The following is a 19,012-nucleotide window of genomic DNA, read 5'->3' on the forward strand; positions in this document are numbered from 1 at the left end:
AGGAAAAAGGAACAGCATGTGTGGGGGCCTGTAGGCAAGAGGGAGCATTGATGAGTTCAGAGAACTGAAAATGGATCAGAACTCAAGAAGGAATATGGTGGGAGCAGTGCAGAAGGAGATTGTGAAGGGCACTGTCTCCCACATGACCGAGCTTGGGATTTGTCTTGACGTCATTCCATCATCCTTCCATTGCTTTGGCAAAACACTTAGGTGTCATTCTTGACTCATCTCTTGCACCCAGACCACACATTTAATCTGTCGTCAAAACCTATGAGTTCCAAAAAAAGGACAACAACATTTATTTATTTACTTACTTACTTAAGTATTTTTCCAACCCCTTCTCACCACTCCCATTACCCCCACTCTGGTCCAAGCCTCATCGTTTCTTGCCTGGATTATTGAAATAGCTTTCTCATTGGTCTCTTTGTTTTTGCCCTTGACCCTTGGTAGTCTTTCTCAAGAAGCAGCCAGACAGATCTTGCAAATATATCAATTCAGATTTTCTAATGCAGAGTAAAAGCTGAAGTTCCTAGTATGACCTACAAGGCCCGACCTACCCCATCTCCCCTGCCCCATTACGACTCTAATGTATCCCCCTCTCTCGCTTTGCTCCTGGGCTTGCTGGAGTTCAACAAGCCAGACATGCTCCCACCTTGAGACATTCCTTTTTCCTTCTTCCCTGGATGATGCTACCCAAACATGGAAAGAACTAGCTCCCTCACATCTTCCATGTCTTCACTTAAATTCACTCTCCTAGTAAATCTTTCCCCGGCCACCCTATCTACAGTTTTAATCTTCAACCTCAGTACTTCATAGCGTCTTTTCTTATTTGATTTTTGTAATCAGCACTCTCTATTCATTGCCTCTTTCCCCTCCACCCCTCAACAAGACTGTGAGCTTCCTAAAAGCCGGACTTTTTGTGTAATTTGTTCACTATCACATTCCTAGCACCAACATCAGTCTCTGGCAGATGGTAGGTGCCTCAATAATTATTGGATAAATGGATAGGGAGGCTTTGAAGATTTTTCTGGATGGTTGAGTTAGCCAGATAGCAGGTGTAGCTTATGAGGCAGTAAATCCTTTTATTTTAAAATTTGAACATGTTTAGTGGATAGCTTTCTAAAACATATTACACGATTATCTGCATTTTTGAATAAACATAATTAGTTCTGTGTGCCAAGTGGGGATGCTTTCAGAAGCTCTTGAGGTATTTGCCCCAGTGCTAAATGGCCTCTGCTTATTGCGTCTTGTGCCTGTGTTTTAGACAATAGTTCTCCTCCTGTTTCTTCACTTAAGAGTAGGCTTCAGCTGTCAATGTGCCTAAGACTTCTCCAACATACCAAACTAGACAAGAGCCAAAGACATTAGCCCAGCCTTACTAACAATAACCAGAGAGTCGAAAGGTTCCCCAGTCAAGAAGAAAGCATAGAGGACTGGGAGATAGAAGATCTATATAGATCCTAGCATAGTTACTAATAAGCTAAGTGATATGGGGAAGGGAGAGAACGGATCATTATGGAGCTGTCATTTTATTTGATTCACACAATAACTGGATGATGGTTGTATCATTACCAGCTTACTGACAAAAACAAAAACAAAACACAAAAATCCAGACTATGGGAAATTAATCTGTTCAAGATTAGATGGCTTGCCAATAATAGATGCAGGAATGATTCCAGGTCCCCGATTCCAAATACTGTGCTCTCTTTACCATACTGAGGTAGATCACTACTTTTTTCTTCATAAGAGATGGCTTAAATCACAGCGATAGCAATCAAAGAGCATCTCATACACCACGGGTTGATTGCCTACAAGAATACCGGTTAAGAGAAGGGGTAAGTGTCAAGCAGACTCAGATTAATTTCTTGTTCCAACAAGCCATTTAAACGTTCTGAGCCTCAGTTTCCTTATTTGTAAAATGAGGATAATAATACTCATAGTAATAATAATAATACCCACAGCAAAGGACTGTTGTGATCTCTTCTAGAATAATGCATGTAAAGCATTTTCCTTAGTACTTGGCCTATAATAAGCACTCAGTAAATGATTGCTTTATTATTATTATTATTGCCAAAGTAAATCCTTCCCCTTTATATCAGGTATAATCCAGCGAGCTTTTGGACCATTTGCACAGGTGATTTCAAAGGCTGAAGGGTAGAGAGTGAAACATAAGTCAGCTGTGCAACACTAGAGTTAACAGAAAGGTGATGTCATCCTGGCATGACTATAAACATGTACAGAGTATGAAAATGTGGGGAGAAGCGAGCCATCTTACTCAGGAGGGGTGAAGCCCTAGAGTCCACTGACCTGGGCATCTTGCTTTCACCGGAAAGCTTCCAGCCTGGGCTTCCATCGGGGTGGGTCGGAGCTGTCTCTTTTTCAGGCAGGACATTATGTTGATTGTATTACATGGCTGTAAACTGATCAGTGCCTATTCCTATGCCGTCAAGCATCTGAGTTCAAACAATTGGACTATTTTAATAAGATTAGCAGCTTGTCCCCCTCTTACATTTTTCTCTCTGCAGGATACCTCTCAGTGTCCTTCAGAGAAATCCTTAGGAAAGTAGTAGGATTTCAGGATGCTTCACATCTTCCATCCTGAGGCAGACGCAGCTAAAAAAGCCCTCCACGTCTGCTGCCCAGAACCACCTATGCCCTCAAAAAATATGCCAGTGAAAGCCCAAGTCAGGGGAGTGGTAATGCTGACAAGAGGCTTACTAGAATGAGTCTGTATTCTTGAATAGTAAACCTCACAACAGGTGCGTATGCAACTCACCCATGGACTGAGAGACAAGCTCCGCCTCCAAAGGCGAGAGTGTAACAGATGGCCACGTGCCCAATTACGTGAGGCAGAGTTTCATGCTTATGTAAGTGTTAAGGGGTTGCTATGAGGGTTGTGGAATCACACAGACCTGCCTCTCAAATCTCAGTTCCCTTACTTACTAATTCTGAGAACTTGAGGAAGTGAGTTAACATCTCAAATCTTATTCGTTTCCTCCTTTTTAAAATGGGATAATGATCCCTACCTGTGGCAAATGGAACTAAGCCTACTTGCTTACTCACAAATATTGGATCCTCCAAGGATTATTCTTATTATTAGGTTCTTTCTGGTAGAGAGTAGGAGCCTGTAATAGTCACAGGTAGATGAGGGCTGTGGGTTTCCTCCTCCAAAATCTCTCTAACAGGGGCTACTTTGCAATGAAAGCAAATCTCAGTCCGAATTCTGCCACAGATAAGTAGGCATGAAACAGTCATAGAACCCATTCTGTAGGTGTTACAAAGTTTCAGCTGTCTGTGATTTTCTTTAGGTGACTCTGACGCTATTTAGAGGTAGAATTCTGCTTAAATTTCTAGCAGGAGCCAGGTAACACTATCTTCAGAATCCTAAACCCAGGGGTTCCTTTTTGGGCTACTGGGTGACTAGATTTTTATATTCTATTTTAGTAATGGAGAGTGTCTGTATCATACTTTTAGCCAGTGCAGCATCTGCAACACTCCTCGGTTCACCTATTTCAATGAAAAATGATTTCTAACATCTGTTATGCTAATTAATAAACTTTTGGTGTTGACTACAGATCATGATAGTTAGAGGACTAAAGTAGTTTAGTAGTAACTGCCTCTGGAATGTGGGGTTCTAATAGGGTCTTTCAAAGGCTAACAAGCCATTCTTGAAGTGTGTTTTCCTGATTAGAGACCTTCGAATATTAATCACCCTAAAGTGGTTTTAATTAGGGTAATTAATTAGGATAATTAGCTACCCTAAGGTATAGATTGAAATTAATTACCCCCCCCCCACACACACTACTATCTACACTGATAAATTTCAAAGTTAAAGACTACATAGACTGTCTTATAGAATTAAACAATGTATGTTAGGGACTTAGTGCCCATCACGTACTAAATGATAGCTATTAATGTTATATTAATTTATATTTCTAATAATAACATTACCAGAACCTGGACCAATTAAGGCCTTCCAACTTGGTGGTTGACTTAGTTGTAGAGCAAAGGCCAGTGGTGAGTGACTCTGAATTATGGAATGAATTATACCCTCTTGGTAGTCGCCAGAAATGCATTGATGGTGGGGGGAAGGGGGAGTTTTACAAGGGATTGAAATTCTTGGGTGAGTGAGAGTGGGTATAGAGAACTTTAGATATTAATGTTCATGTGATATTAGTAGATATCACTAGGCACTAAACTCCATAAGGACAGGAAATTCTTCCATTCCCTGCCCCGTCCCCATACCCCCTCCCCCTGCTATATCTCAGTGCTTAGAACAGTGCCTGGTATATTGTAGTTGCTCAAGAGATAGGTGTTGAATGAATGAATTAATTAATTTTTAACATCCAGTCTGGTTCTCTTGAGAATGTTCAGGGCTTAGTGCTGTGCTAGGTATAAAGTAGATGCTTAATAGACGTTTACTAATTAAAATGAATGACAAAATGAATGAATGAGCAGTTGAATGAACAAATGGAAGAACTCCCTAAAGGATGCTGGCAAAGAAGATCAGAACAATGTTTCATGGAAATCCAGCTATTCTGTATTTATAGCAACTTAAATGACCATATTTTAGATAAGATGGTGTGAGTATAGTAGTATTATAACCAAATGAATGTCCCTACTTGAAAAACATAGGTGAACAGATCCATATTAACCTGAAGAAAGAGCTCTGGTGTAGTCGATGGAAGGTCCCCTTCCAAGCTCATCGTCATTTTTGTTTAGGGACTGTCATTTTCCTTTCTTTATGGTATTTTTTTGATGAACAGAAGTTCTTAATTTTAATGATCAAATTTATCAATCCCTTTTTGGTTTGCACATTTTGTATCTTGTTTAAGAAGTCCTTCCCTACTTCAAGTTTAAAAATACATTCTTTTTATATTGTTTACTAAACGTTTTAAAATTTTGCTTTTCTCATGTTACCAACCCATCAGGAGGACATTTTGTGTATAGTGTATAATTTTATTTTCCTCTTATACCATCATTATTCTCTCACTCATTATCTAGACACAACTTTACGAAGTAGTCCAATAACTGCATTTTATTATTTTGAGCTAAATTTCCAACTAGAGTTTTTTGGGGGGGGAATTGCATAAGAACATTGCGGGCATAACTTGTTTTATGCTCTACTTCATTACATGCACTTGGCAGATACTGTATGTTTTACAAAGTGAAGGTGTGTGGAAACTCTGTCAAGCAAGTCTATCGGCGCCGTTTTTCCAACAGCATTTGCTCACTTTGTGTCTGTGTCAAATTTTTGTAATCCTTGCAACAACTCAAATGTTTTCATTATTATTATATTTGTTTGGTGATCTGTGATCAGGGATCTTTGATGTTACTATTGCAAAAAGATTATGACTTGTTGAAGGCTCAGATGATAGTGTTTTTTAGCAATAAAGTATTTTTAAATTAAGGTACAGTAGGTACATTTTTAGACATAATGCTATTGCACATTTAACAGACTACTGTATAACGTAAACGTAACTTTTATATGCACTAGGAAACTAAAAAATTCGTGTGACTCTCTTTATTGTAATATTTGCTTTATTGTGGTGGTCTGGAACTGAACCCACAATATCTCCAAGGTATGTCTGTAATTTCATCCCCCAAACTAATGTAAGTGGGAGCCTGTGGTTAGGAATTTGGGGTGAAGTGTCCTCCCCTCCCCCAGCTCCATTTAGAGTCAAGTCTGAGACAGGCCAACAGTTTCTTCTTGTTTCAAGTTTACTTATTATCTAATGAGGATGTCAACCTTTGGGGTATAGGGTGCCTTCTTTATTTGAGAATTTCTGCTTTACTTTCTCATTCTGCTTTGTCCCCTTCTAACTTTTCACCTCATATGGGGCCAAATAAAACTAAGGCTTTGAGCTACCAGGAATAAGCAGTTTCAGTACTAGATCATTTCTTTTTACTGCCAATTCTAGACTTAAGGATTTTGAAAATTCCCTTTAATTTCCTGACAGCTCATCCATGCATTAAAATATATTTTAACAACTTAATTCAAAGTTTTAGGTGTTCTGTGCCATGAAAGAGTTTCCAAGGACCTAGTCTCTCAGGAGTCTCTATGATTTTTTCTGTTTGAATCTTTGATCCAGGTGGAATTAATTAATTTTTTAAATATTTAAGAGTGTGGTAGGGATCTGCTTTATTTTTTCTAAAGTCATCCAGTTAACCCAATTATTTATTTAATAATTCACAAGATGGCAGTTTTAAAATGCAGAGTCAACATGCTACAGGGAAAAGAGCACCAGTACAAACATGAATAAGACATAGCCCCTGTCTTGGAAGATCTTACAGCCCAATGAACAAACGACTTCTATTATTACCATCTGCCAATCTGCATTGGATATGATCAGCTTCTTGTATCACCAAGGCAATATGTGCTAGAGATACCTCCATCTCTTTCTAGCTCAAAATATCTACAGACATACATATACTGCTGGGAGTATAATGGAGGATATATTAACAATGTTTTTCATGTTCATTGTTGTGTTATATACATAGTAGATGAGTTTCTGAAAAGTTGTGTTTAAATTCTGTTTTGAATTTCCTTGACAAGTTTTCTATTTAAGGGAATTTTACTTTGAATTATTTTCAAAAATCATTTTGAAGAGTAAATGACGATTCCCTAATTTTTATATGATGCAAATAGAAATTTTCATTTACTAGGTTTCTTAATGCAAGATATACTTGCATAATTCAGGTCTTTTCCAAAAGAGGAAGAAAAATATAAGGAGACTAGAATTTTAAAAGCAAATCAATGTGTATTTTAAAAAATGCTGTTGTTGGAATAGACTTAAAGATATTTCTTAAGGATCATTTACATGAATTCAATTTGCTTGCCTCTACACGCAAGGCAACATTTTGGGTGATTTTTTTTTTCAAAAGCTAATTTTTAAGCTTTGTAGGGAGGATGCCAAATGGTATTTTAAAAACACACATTTAAAAAAAGAAGAACGTGCAGTTTTGCCTGGAGTGCAGATGGAGCCTGTGTCAATTGAAGGCATTCTGCCTAAGGACACAGAGAAAATCACTTTTTCATAAAGACCATAAACCCCACTCTTATGTTTCTGTTCATCTTAATTTGTGGAAGGTGGGAAGGAATTAAATAGGGGCCTTAAGGGTTCAGCTGTCTTAACAGTCTCATTGCTCAAGTTTTATATCAGTTATGCTGTAAAAATTATTTGACCTTCAAATTAGTAATGAAGGAATATGATAATTTGGGGGTATTTCTTTTCACTTCTCTTATTGACTTGTTTCTCTTGTGTACAGATAGGGCCTAATTCAATTTTATATTTATATCTGATATATATCTTCTATATCGCCTCACCTTGGCCCCTACAGCACACAGTACCTTAATAATATTAAAAATGATGATAGTAACTCTCATTGTCAAGTGTTACCTTGTGCCAGGCATCGTACTAAGGAATGCAGAGTCATCATTTCATTTAAACTGCAAAAGAGAAGTGAGGAACCAGGGAGTATTTGTGAGGTAAGGGGCAGAGGCAGGATCTGAGCAGGTGCATTGGCTTTAAATCCTTTCCCTTTACTACTCTGAGGATATTCTTTTTAAAAACGTGTATGTGAAACTGCTAGTGAGAAGATGAGGTAAATCTTCATTTTATGGACAGAAATATGTCTATTACATATTGTTATGTGCAAAACTCAGGGTATAATACAGTGCATGCATTAGGACCCCAGTTTTCTAAAAATAAATTTGTGTATGTGCAAAAATGTCTGGAAAGATAGACCCCTATATGTTAATAAGTTACCGGTACTTTTGGATACTCTTTACATTTTTGAATTTCATTTTTTAGTCACAGTTCTTTATTGCAAGCAACCATTCTGGAAAAAATAAGCAGCAGCACATGGCTGTAAGTGGGATCTTTGGTTTTAATTCCATGTGCTACTGCATCACGACATACAGATTATAATCCGTCCTTTTGATTATAAAGTCAATTCTCATATTATCATATAGTTGTAAAACTAACTCTCCCTGGTGATAATTTCTCATCAACTTTCTGTTTTTAAAAATGAACTCATTTTTGTCTGCCCTTTGTATCATTTTCTTTACTGTGGTGTTATCAAGCTACAGAAATCTCTGCACAAACAGGCCCATTCCAAAAAAAGGGAATTTACTGGCTCACATGGCTGGAGTGTAGATGTTCTCAGTGTCTTCAGGTACTGGACCTGCATCTCTGTGATTCAGTGGCCTCTGCTCTCCTCCCAGTGACAGGCCTGTTATTCTTACCCTGGGTCCTCACCCTTGTATAAAAAGCCTGCAGCTATTCCAAGCTTTACATCCTTATCCCACTCTCTTAAGAAGGAAAAAGACCATCACCTGTGACAGCTCCTAAGGAACAGCTTCTTTCCCAGAGAAGCCCCAGCACACGTCTCTCTGTTTCTTACTGGCTCAAATAGGGTCACCTGTATATTCCTGAGACAGTTATTAAAACCAGGAGCTGGAGATAACTTGAAGCTGAGGTGTGGGCAGCTCTCCAAAGGAAAATGTAGATGCTTTGGTGGAAGAAGAGGAAAATAGAGGCTGGGGAGGCCACCAGCAATGCGCTATCTAATTCTTGTTGGCTTCCAGACGCAGGCCCTTCATAGCCACAGCCCCTCAACTTCTTGCTCCTCCAGTACACACGTTCAACCCTTCCTTACTTTGTTGTTGCAATAGCTTTATTTCACTTACCTACTCAATAATTTTGCTCATTAAAGTTTTCATCTTCACATCAAGCATGTAACGTAACTTGCCTTTGGCCGCTACATCCAATTCAAACTCTGATATCCATTTACATTTTCTCTTCCCAACCATTCCCTAACACTTGATAAACCCTCCTAAATAAAGTTCCCCTTTGAAATCATCAATGGTTCCTGGCTGCATAACAGGTAAGGTTCATTGATTTCATCCTGTCATTTAAAAATTTCAACAATCTGGCCTCATCAACAATTTAACTTTTTCTTTTGCCCTTCCCCTTAACTATTTCCAGAAAATGATTTCCAGTATTCCTTCTTTCCTCTACACCTTTGAAAACACTGTTGCCTTCCATCTGGAAATCCTTCTTTTCATAGATCTGGGTGATTAAGTAGTGTTCCATTCTATGTACTTCTGCATACTTATGTCTTTTACTGTGTATTATAACTCTTCACTAAAATGCAAACAATAAAAATACTTATATAAATGCATATTTAGTTGATTAATCTATTCATTGATCATGGCAATAGAAGGTCTTGCATGAGTAGGTGCCCACCTATTTCTCAGCCTCACATTACCCTCCTATTTCTTGCTTGCTACACCCTGCCACACAACAAATGCCTAATGCTGTTTCATTTTACAAAGTCTACACACATATCCTCCTCCCCAATACGTTCTTTCCCCACCTCTTGACCTGGATAAATCCTACTCATCTTTGGCTGTTTCCTTGAATGTCACATCTTTAGGAAATCCTTCTCTGACTCCCCAGAGTAAGTTTGGTCCCCCTGTTACATGGTTTTATAGGACCCCTTACTCTTCTTTAAGATACTTATTTCAGTTGCAACTATTCATTTGATTATCTCTTTAATGCCTATTTCTTCTCACATACTCCACGTGCCTAGGACAGTGACTAATACTAGTGGATGCTTTATTCCTTGTTGAATAAATAATGGTAGGTACTTTTCCCCCACAGTAGTGCTTTTTTTAAAAAAACTAGACATCACCGGCTAATAGGCACTGCTTAATCTAACATTTGTTTTATCTATGGAAAAAACAACACACCCAAATCATTTCATTAGATTTAGAAGTCTTCCAGGAAATAGACATAAACTACCAACCCTAGAGCTTTGAAAGTAACTTTACTTCCAGCCTCTGGATCCCTTTCTCCTGTCCTTGATAATCCCATTCACCTAACAGGTGAGTAATTCCTTTCATACCACATTTAAGAAGAAACTCTCATTTGCTACTTTGTGTCCTGTTCTGACTTTTTCTCAAGGACAACACATAAGATAATAGATTATAAATTTTACATGAGCACATCTTCATCATGGCGATGCTTTTCCAATCAGTAGGATATAGATATAGATAAACTGGGCCATTCTCTTAGCTTCACATGGGATCTAATAAAATGCTATTTTTTAATCAAATATCAAAAATCCAATTAACCACTTAAGTACACTCCAAAACTCTTTCAGTGTAGTCATTCTTTTTAAATATTTCAAACCCTACTTAGTCTAAGTCTTATACTATTTAAACTGAGTCTTCAGAGTTTCAGAATGAATTTTGGAGAAACTAATTTCAGGTATTTTCTTATTGATCCTACAATATCTTTCTATGAAGGCTATAGAGACATTTGCTCCCTTTCTAACTTGAAAAAAATGAGGGGGTGGGAATGATATCAGTGACCCCATGCTTTTCGCAACAATGGAACTATTCTAAACCTTCGCCGTCCAAAATGGTAGCACTAGCCACGTGTGGCTACTGAATACTCAAAATGTGGCTAGCTCAACTAAGAAACTGAATTTTTAATTAAATTTAAATTTAAATAGTTACATGTGGCTAGTGGCTAGTGTATTTCACAGCAGAGCTTTATTTGCTGTGATGGATGAATGGGATTCTGGATTTGTACAAGAGGAGTCAAGAAGTGACTGTTGCCCACTCTCACCACTTCTATTCAACACAGTATTGGAAGTCCTAGCCACAGCAATCAGGCAAGAAAAAGAAATAAAATGTAACCAAATTGGAAGGGAAGAGGTAAAATTGTCATTATATGCAGATGACATGATACTATATATAGAAACCCCTAAAGACTCACACAAAAACTACTGGAACTGATAAACGAATTCAGCAAGGTAGCAGGATACAAGACTAACATAGAGCAATCTGTTGCATTTCTTTACACTAACAATGAAATATCAGAAAGGGAAAGTAAAAAAAAGATTCCTTTTAAAATCACCTTAAAAAAGTAAAATACTTAGGAATAAACCTGACCAAGGGGGTGAAAGTCTTATATGCTGAGAACTATAAAACATTAATAAAGGAAATTGAAGAGATTCAAAGAAATCGAAAGATATAACATGTTCTTGGGTTGGAAGAATTAAAACAATGTTAAAATGGCCACACTACCCAAAGCAATCTACAGATTTAATGCAATCCCTATCAAATTACCTATGACACTTTACACAGAACGAGAACAAATAATCCTAAAATTTATAGACCCAGAATTGCCAGAGCAATCCTGAGGAAAAAGAACAAAGCTGGAGGCATAACTCTCTCATACATAAGACAAAAGATTATAAGTTTCACATGAGCACATCTTCATACGTGCTACAGTAATCAAAACAGCACAGTACTGGTACAAAGCTAAAGTAATCAAAACAGCATGGTATTAGCACAGAAACAGACATATGGATCAATGGAACAGAATAAAAAGCTCAGAAATAAACTCACACACCTATGGTCAATTAATTTTTGACAAAAGAGGCAAGAATATACAATAGAGAAAGGATAGTCTCTTCAGCAAGTGGTGTTGGAAAAGTTAGACAGCCTCATGTAAATCACTAAAGTTAGAACATACCCTCACACCATAACCAAAAAAACTCAAAATGGCTTAAAGACTTAAATATAAGACATGACACCATAAAACTCCCAGAAGAAAACGTAAGCAAAACATTCTCTGCCATAAATTGTACCAATGTTTTCTTAGGTTAGTCTCCCAAAGCAATAGAAATAAAAGCAAAAATAAACAAATGAGACCTCATCAAACTTATAAGCTTTTGCACAGCAAAAGAAACAATAAACAAAACAAAAAGACAACTTATGGACTGGGAGAAAATATTTGCAAATGATGAGACCAACAAGGGCTTAATTTCCAAAATATACAAACAGCTCACACAACAACCAAAAAACAAACAACCCAGGACTTCCCTGGTGGCACAGTGGTTAAGAATCTGCCTGCCAATGCAGGGGACACAGGTTTGAGCCCTGGTCCGGGAAGATCTCACATGCCGCAGAGCAATTAAGCCTGTGCGCTACAAGTACTGAGCCTGCGCTCTAGAGCCCAGGAGCCAAAACAACTGAGACCGTGTGCCACAACTACCGAAGCCCGCATGCCTAGAGCCCATGCTCCGCAACAAGAGAAGCCACCGCAATGAGAAGCCTGCACACCGCAACCAAGAGCGGCCCCGCTTGCCGCAACTAGGGAAAGCCTGTGTGCAGCAACAAAGACCCAATGCAGCCAAAATGAAAACAAAACAAAAAAACAAACAACCCAATCAAAAAATGGGCAGAAGACTTAAATAGACATTTCTCCAAAGAAGACATACAGATGGCCAATAAGCACATGGAAAATTGCTCAACAGCTCTAATTATCAGAGAAATGCAAATCAAAACTACAATAAGGTATCACCTCACAGCAGTCAGAATGGCCTTCATTAAACAGTCTACAAATAACAAATGCTGGAGAGGGTGTGGAGAAAAGAGAACCCTCCTACACTGTTGGTGGGAATGTAAGTTGATGCAGCCACTATGGAAACAGTATGGAGGTTCCTCAGAAAACTAAAAATAGAATTACCATATGATCCAGCAATCCTACTCCTGGGCATATATCCAGACAAAACTCTAATTTGAAAAGACACATGCACCCCAACATTCATAGCAGCACTATTTACAATAGCCAAGACATGGAAGCAACCTAAATGTCTATTAACAGGTGACTGGATAAAGAAGATGTGGTGTATAAACACACACACACACACACACACACACACACACACACACACACACTAGAATACTACTCAGCCATAAAAAAGAATGAAATTATGCCATTTGCAGCAACACAGATTGACCTAGAGATTATCATACTAAGTGAAGTAAGTCAGAAAGAGAAAGACAAATACCATATGATATCACTTATATGTGGAACCTAAAATATGACACAAATGAACTTATCTATGAAATACAAACAGACTCACAGACTTAGAGAACAGACTTGTGGTTGCCAAGGAGGAGGGGGTTGGAGGAGGGTTGGATTGGGAGTTTGGGATTAGCAGATGCAAACTATTACATAGAGAATGGATAAACAACAAGGTCCTACTGTATAGCACAGGGAACTATATTCAACATCCTGTAATAAACCACAATGGAAAAGAATATGAAAAAGAATGCATATATATGTATAACTGAATCACTTTGCTGTACCCCAGAAACTAACACAACATTGTAAATCAACTCTAGTTCAATAAAATAAATTTTAAAAAAAAGAAGTGACTGATAATTCTGGTCCTCTTTCCCTTTTATTTCTTATGTAGGTGAAGGAACTATTCTAAAGCAGAAACTTGTTTCTCATAGGATGCCCTGGCTACACGGGACATTCCATGCTGTAAAAATTACACAACACTTCATCTGAAACACTGAAAGATAGGTCTCCACAAAAACAATTCGTTAAGCATGTTTAAACAGATATGTTCAGTTTCTTCTCTCTTGTAAGGCTCAGATGCAGGAATGTTTAAAGGGTTCCGAATCATACCAATAATATGAGCATGTATTGTGGCTGAGTGTTTGCGGAAATATTGCACATCCACCTAACTCATCACCTGTTAAGTCACATCTTTTTTTAATTTTCAAGAATGAAGTGATTCATAGTCATTTCATTCATGGGAACTGGTGCCAGTTCATTTCTGGGAGTTCAATCACCAGCTTCTGGAATTGAGACACAAGCATCTTATTATAAACATATTATATACAGAGATTACTGTCTTGTTTCCCCTAGGCAAAGCATCAGTAATATCATATTTCATCTAATAAGTCAATATCCAGAAGAATATTTGTTGACGTCATTTCTGTTATTCCCTGCAGATTTGATATGGAAAAAGAGTCTGGTCATGTTCAAAGCAGTAGATTAGCATGGGCAGGGTCTTTCTGTCTGTTGTATCCCCCAATCCTCCGCAGCCACGTTTGAGGCATAGTTTTACCCTAGCATAAGGGAAATGCCTTTGGGAAAGGCAGAGGAAACTGGAAATTGATTCACTTAAATCACTGATTTCATCACGCCCATGTTTAAGTTGTGGCTGCTGTTTGCTATCCTCAAAGACAAGGCTGAAGCCTCAGCCGGCATTCAAAGCTCTCTGTAATCAAGCAGGCCAGACTTACAAGGTGAACCACACTGTAAAGGCCCATCTCGCTCACATTTAAAAATATTACCTGTATGAATTTTGATCAAAATTAACATCCAGGGCAACCTTGAAGGCAAACAGAGAAAGAGAATATTTCATTAAAAGGCAACAGGCAGCATTCTGAAAGAGAAGAGAGGTTTCCTGTCTGCAGCCCCTACTGCTGTGATTGTTAGGAGCACAAAGACTTTTCCATTCTGCTGCAGCTGTTTTCCAGGCTCCAGTTCCAATAACTCACCATGTACTTACTGATCACCTACTCTGGCCACAAAATTGGGCTCAGTGGTATAGGAGGATTCATTTCCAGCCTTGTTAATTATTTAAGCTATGCATTTCTAAAAATAAATTTTTATGAAAAAAACTTCAAACACACAGAAAAGCTGAGAGACTAATACAATCGTCCTCCAAATATCCATCACCCAGAGTCAACAATTAGCAAACCTTTGCCATGCTTGCAACATTTACCCTTTCCCGTTATAGCTATTGTTGCTAAATATTTTTAAGCAAATCCCACATTTCATGTCATTTCCTAACTCACTTGTACATATCTTCAAAAAATATTGGCACTTCCTTCCATAATCTCAGTGCCATGGTCACACCCAAGAAAATTAAGAATATTTCCTTTGCATCTTCCAATAACCAGTCCACATTCAGATTTCCTCACTTATTCAAAAAAGTTTTTAAAAAAATTTGTTTGCTCAAATTAGGAAACAAACAACACCCAAACATTAAATTAACTCAATCCAAACCAAGTTCTACTTCCTATCTCTCTATATATCTATTTATTATTATATTATATTATATTAAAAAATATATATTAATGAGATATTCAAGAAATCAGGTCAGCTGGCCTACAGTCCCTACACTCCCAAATTCTAAATTTCTCTATCTACTTCTTCATGGTATCATTTATTTTGATTCTTTATCCCTCTATTTCCAATAAACCAAAAGGTAGATCTAAAGACCTAACTAGATTTGTGTTCACTGTTTTCTGGCAAGCACGCTTCAGAAGTTGTTCCGTGTGCTACACATTCTACACATCAGGCAGCGCACGAGTGTTGGTTATCCCACTCTCTGAGCATCTTCCCTCTCCCCGCAAAAATTAAGGTGACCTTGGGTAAATCATTTGACCCTGCAGAGCCTCGGTTTTCTCATAGATGATGGAGATAATCGTATTGCATAGTTTTAAAGTTTGTTGTAAGGATTAAATTATGAAATCTGTAAATATCGCATGGTGCCTGGTACATGGAAACACTTAGATGTTAACTATTCTTGTGAATAAGGCATGTAAAGTGTTTAGTACAGTACCCTGGTCTGCGAGGTACTTGGTAACATTAGCTACTATTATTGTCATTATACATTATTGTGGCTGAACAGATCAGAGAGATTTCCTTCGGTGGACCCTATTGGAAGGATGTAATGAAAGGAGCATAGACACTGACACACGGAGGCTCTGAGAAATCTAAGTATCTTTTTAGGACTAGATTAGAAGATTCAAGATGGCAGGAATTTACTCATTCTTATAATCATAGTATGTAGCCCAGTGCATGGCCCTCAATAATGGGTGAGTTAAAGACCCTGCACAAAACACAACCTCAGACCCTTATTCTGGTCCCTTATTGCACAATCCCCTCCCCATGCCCCCTGTAATACCCATAGTACAACAAAAACTTTCCCCTCATTGCCAGCTGTAGCCATTTGCCCCTGCTACCCCCACTGCATAGATACCCTGAGCCCTTTGCTTTTACCATTGTCAAATGGACCAGTTCTTCCATGTCTGTTTCACACTCGTCTCCTCTTGGAAGACCTCTCTGAGATGATTTCACCCTATATCATTCTTTTCCTTTTCTCTTCACGCATGTCACTTACTGTTTGCCCACACAACATGCTGCTTATATTTTACAAATATGTAGATTGTCTTGATTCCCTCCACTTCCATCTTATTTCCTGCAATTAAATTCTGAACTCTGATGGCCAGCATGATGTTTTCTTGCTTTCCAACTTCTTCTCTTCTCCAACACACATCCCCAACCCAAACACCTGGCCCAGGAATAGAAACATAGTGGAACTTTATATAAATACTCTCTACTAACTATGCACTTCCTCATTATACCTTTCCAATGCACTTAGAAACTCAAAGTCATCAATACACTGCCAGGATGAGGTTGGTTGCGGCTCTGTGCTCAAAAGCGCCCTATGCCTACCTCCCCATCACTTATCATACTGCATGACAATGGTCTGGTTATATACCTGTGTCCCCATCACACTGACACAGTGACAGAAACAGAGATTATGGATGTTCATCTCTGTTGCCCCAGGAACAAGTACCGGGCTTGGCACATAACAGTGCTCAATCTATCAACGATGAATTTAAGAAATAGTGGGTCACCCAATTTGACAAATTCACTTTTGCACAAAAAAGTATTTTAACTGATTTTTGGACTGATTTAGTCAACAAATTAAGATGTTTGAATCAGTTACATATGTAGGCCCAATCCTCATGAAAATATGAAACTTATTCTTAGGAAGCAGATAAAATTAGACCTAAAATTGAATTGGAAAAAAAATTGAAGGAAGGCATTGACTACTAATGGCTTCATTGTTCTACTCGGGAACATTATGGAGCTTTCAAGATTTTAAACCTAAAGAGAAACTCGAGCAGTAGAATTTCAGGCAGAGAGAGAGCTATTTTGAACAGTGAGATCTCCTGGTTCTGCTTAATTAACACTAGAGAGAAAGTTCTCCCTTCTGGAAGCTCCAGTTATTGCTCCTACCTCCCCACTCAGCAGCCAAAACAAGACAGCATCAGATCCTAATAAGGTCAGAGGAAGAGACCCCTCTGCTTGTGTGATGGGTTTCTTCCACTGTTTGGGATAGAGATCATCATCCAGGCTGAGGCATGTCCAGGCCATGTGTCACACACCTTCCTTTGAATCTGGAGCCCAGGTACATAAATCAGACACCCCCACGTTGGCATTCAAGAGAAGCGTTCAGTGTTTTAAACACTGACATATTCTGAATTAGTGGCCCAGCCAAACGTAAGGTAAAAAGTTTGTTATCCAATTATCGTCAACCTCTGAGCCAAAAAAATGTCCTTTCTTGTGTTTTATTCCACCTGAGCATTGTCCGGTTTGACAAAAAACCAAAAAACAAAAAACCAGCTCTTCAAGAGCTGGGCAAATTGGCATTGATTAATTTAACCTAATTTAGTTAAAAGTTAATTCTTCCCTGCTGCGAGCCACAGCTGATTTGTTTAGAGAATTATTACCATCCATTGTTCATTGAGTTTTATCTTTCTGAATTTCCATTGATGTGGCGTGATGTGTTACTAAGAGAAATATTATGATTTTAATTGCATTTTGGCATCTTAAAAGAATATTTCATACTGCTGAACATCTGCGGTCAACAGATGTTAAAACACAAGTCCCTCGATGACTAAAATTTGGCAAAATGTGTAATAGTTGGAACAGCTTAAAATTCTAAATATACTTCTAGGAACATGATACAGGCAGATGAAGTACTACTGGAATGTGTTTTATATTAAATATTAAAGTATTATATGCTATGTACTGTCCCTCTGGGAAATGACAGGTCTTAGGGAAAGAACAAGAAGAGCCAGGAGACATTTCAATGCTGCCACACCAGAGACATTCTATAATGGGGCTGCATCTCTCCCCAGAGTCAGCTGCAGTGGGGATGGGTTTAAAGTGCTGCTATGAACTGTGGTTTACTCTGGAGGCTAGCAGAAGCAGACAAGTTTGTCCCTTTGCTTTTGGTACCCCTCTTCTCTGATTCAGAGCAGGTCGGGGAGGGAGGATGGCCCAGTTAATGTTTGATCTACTATTGCCCAATTCCCCAGCTGGCCCTGTGTGCTCTCCATCATGGCTAGCATGGCTTCAAGAAATCCAGAGATAATCATGAATTTCATTGAAATCACAACTTTCAACAATCTACTCCCATTGACCCCTTGTGTCAGTTGCTAACTCAAGGGCTTAGCTGAGATTGCTTCCACTTTTCTTGTTGAAATAAGCTTCAGTGAAAACCCCATTTCCACAGCAAGTATCCAGAAGGCTGTAGCAGAAAGAATAAGAAGCCCACATTTTCTCTCTCTGAATGGTTAAGTTCACAGTCACAGGAAATGTATTTGAGATTCTGGTTACTATATGAGGGCTTTCAAGAGACTCATCTCTGCCTGATTCATAACGTCATTCTGTTCCCTGCCTTCCAATAAGCTTAAAGCCCTACTGAAGAGATATGACTCAAACATGGAAAATAATAGAATCGTAGAAGTATTGTAATGTTAATTTCACGTGTCACCTTGGCTAGGCTATAGTGTCCAGTTGTTTGATCAAACATCAGTCCAGTCTGTATGTTGCTGTAAAGGTAATTTTTTTAGATGTGGATTTTTGACTCAAGACTGAAACTGAAGTTTCATCTGAATTTGCAACCTATCCTACAGATTTTGGACTTGCCAGTCCCCACAATTGTATGAGCCAACTCCTTATAATAAGTCTCTCTCACTCTCCCCCCAGAAAAACAGATATAGATTACATTATATGTTATCATATATTATATACATAATATGTTACATAATATTATATATATATTACATACATACAGATACAGACCACAGACCATGTAGTACTGTAATATTTACTACTGAAAAGTATCCACTGTGGACCCATGCTGTTGAAACCTAAGTTGTCCAAAGGTCAACTATATATACATATATATATATATATCTCAATAATACACACACACACACACACACACACATAAAATCTCCTATTGGTTCTGTTTCTCTGGAGACTCCTGACTCATCAAGGTATGTATAGGTAATATCTGTGTTCAGAGAAGTTGACTATAG

The 19,012-nt window shown here is 38.2% G+C and overlaps 1 long non-coding RNA gene across 1 annotated transcript in view; it reads right to left on the reverse strand.

Annotated features, from left to right (window-relative positions):
- Positions 1-212: 212 nt before the first annotated feature.
- The window catches only part of LOC141279371 (uncharacterized), a 164,841-nt gene continuing 146,041 nt past the window's right edge, over positions 213-19,012 (reverse strand). Inside the window, exons 2-3 of the long non-coding RNA XR_012333488.1 lie at positions 14,177-14,214; positions 213-268 (exon numbers count right to left, since the gene is read on the reverse strand). This is a non-coding gene — a long non-coding RNA (uncharacterized lncRNA). The remainder of the gene's footprint in view (positions 269-14,176; positions 14,215-19,012) is intronic.

The sequence above is a fragment of the Tursiops truncatus genome, chromosome 8, assembly GCF_011762595.2.
Source record: "Tursiops truncatus isolate mTurTru1 chromosome 8, mTurTru1.mat.Y, whole genome shotgun sequence".
In the NCBI taxonomy this organism is placed as follows: domain Eukaryota; kingdom Metazoa; phylum Chordata; class Mammalia; order Artiodactyla; family Delphinidae; genus Tursiops; species Tursiops truncatus.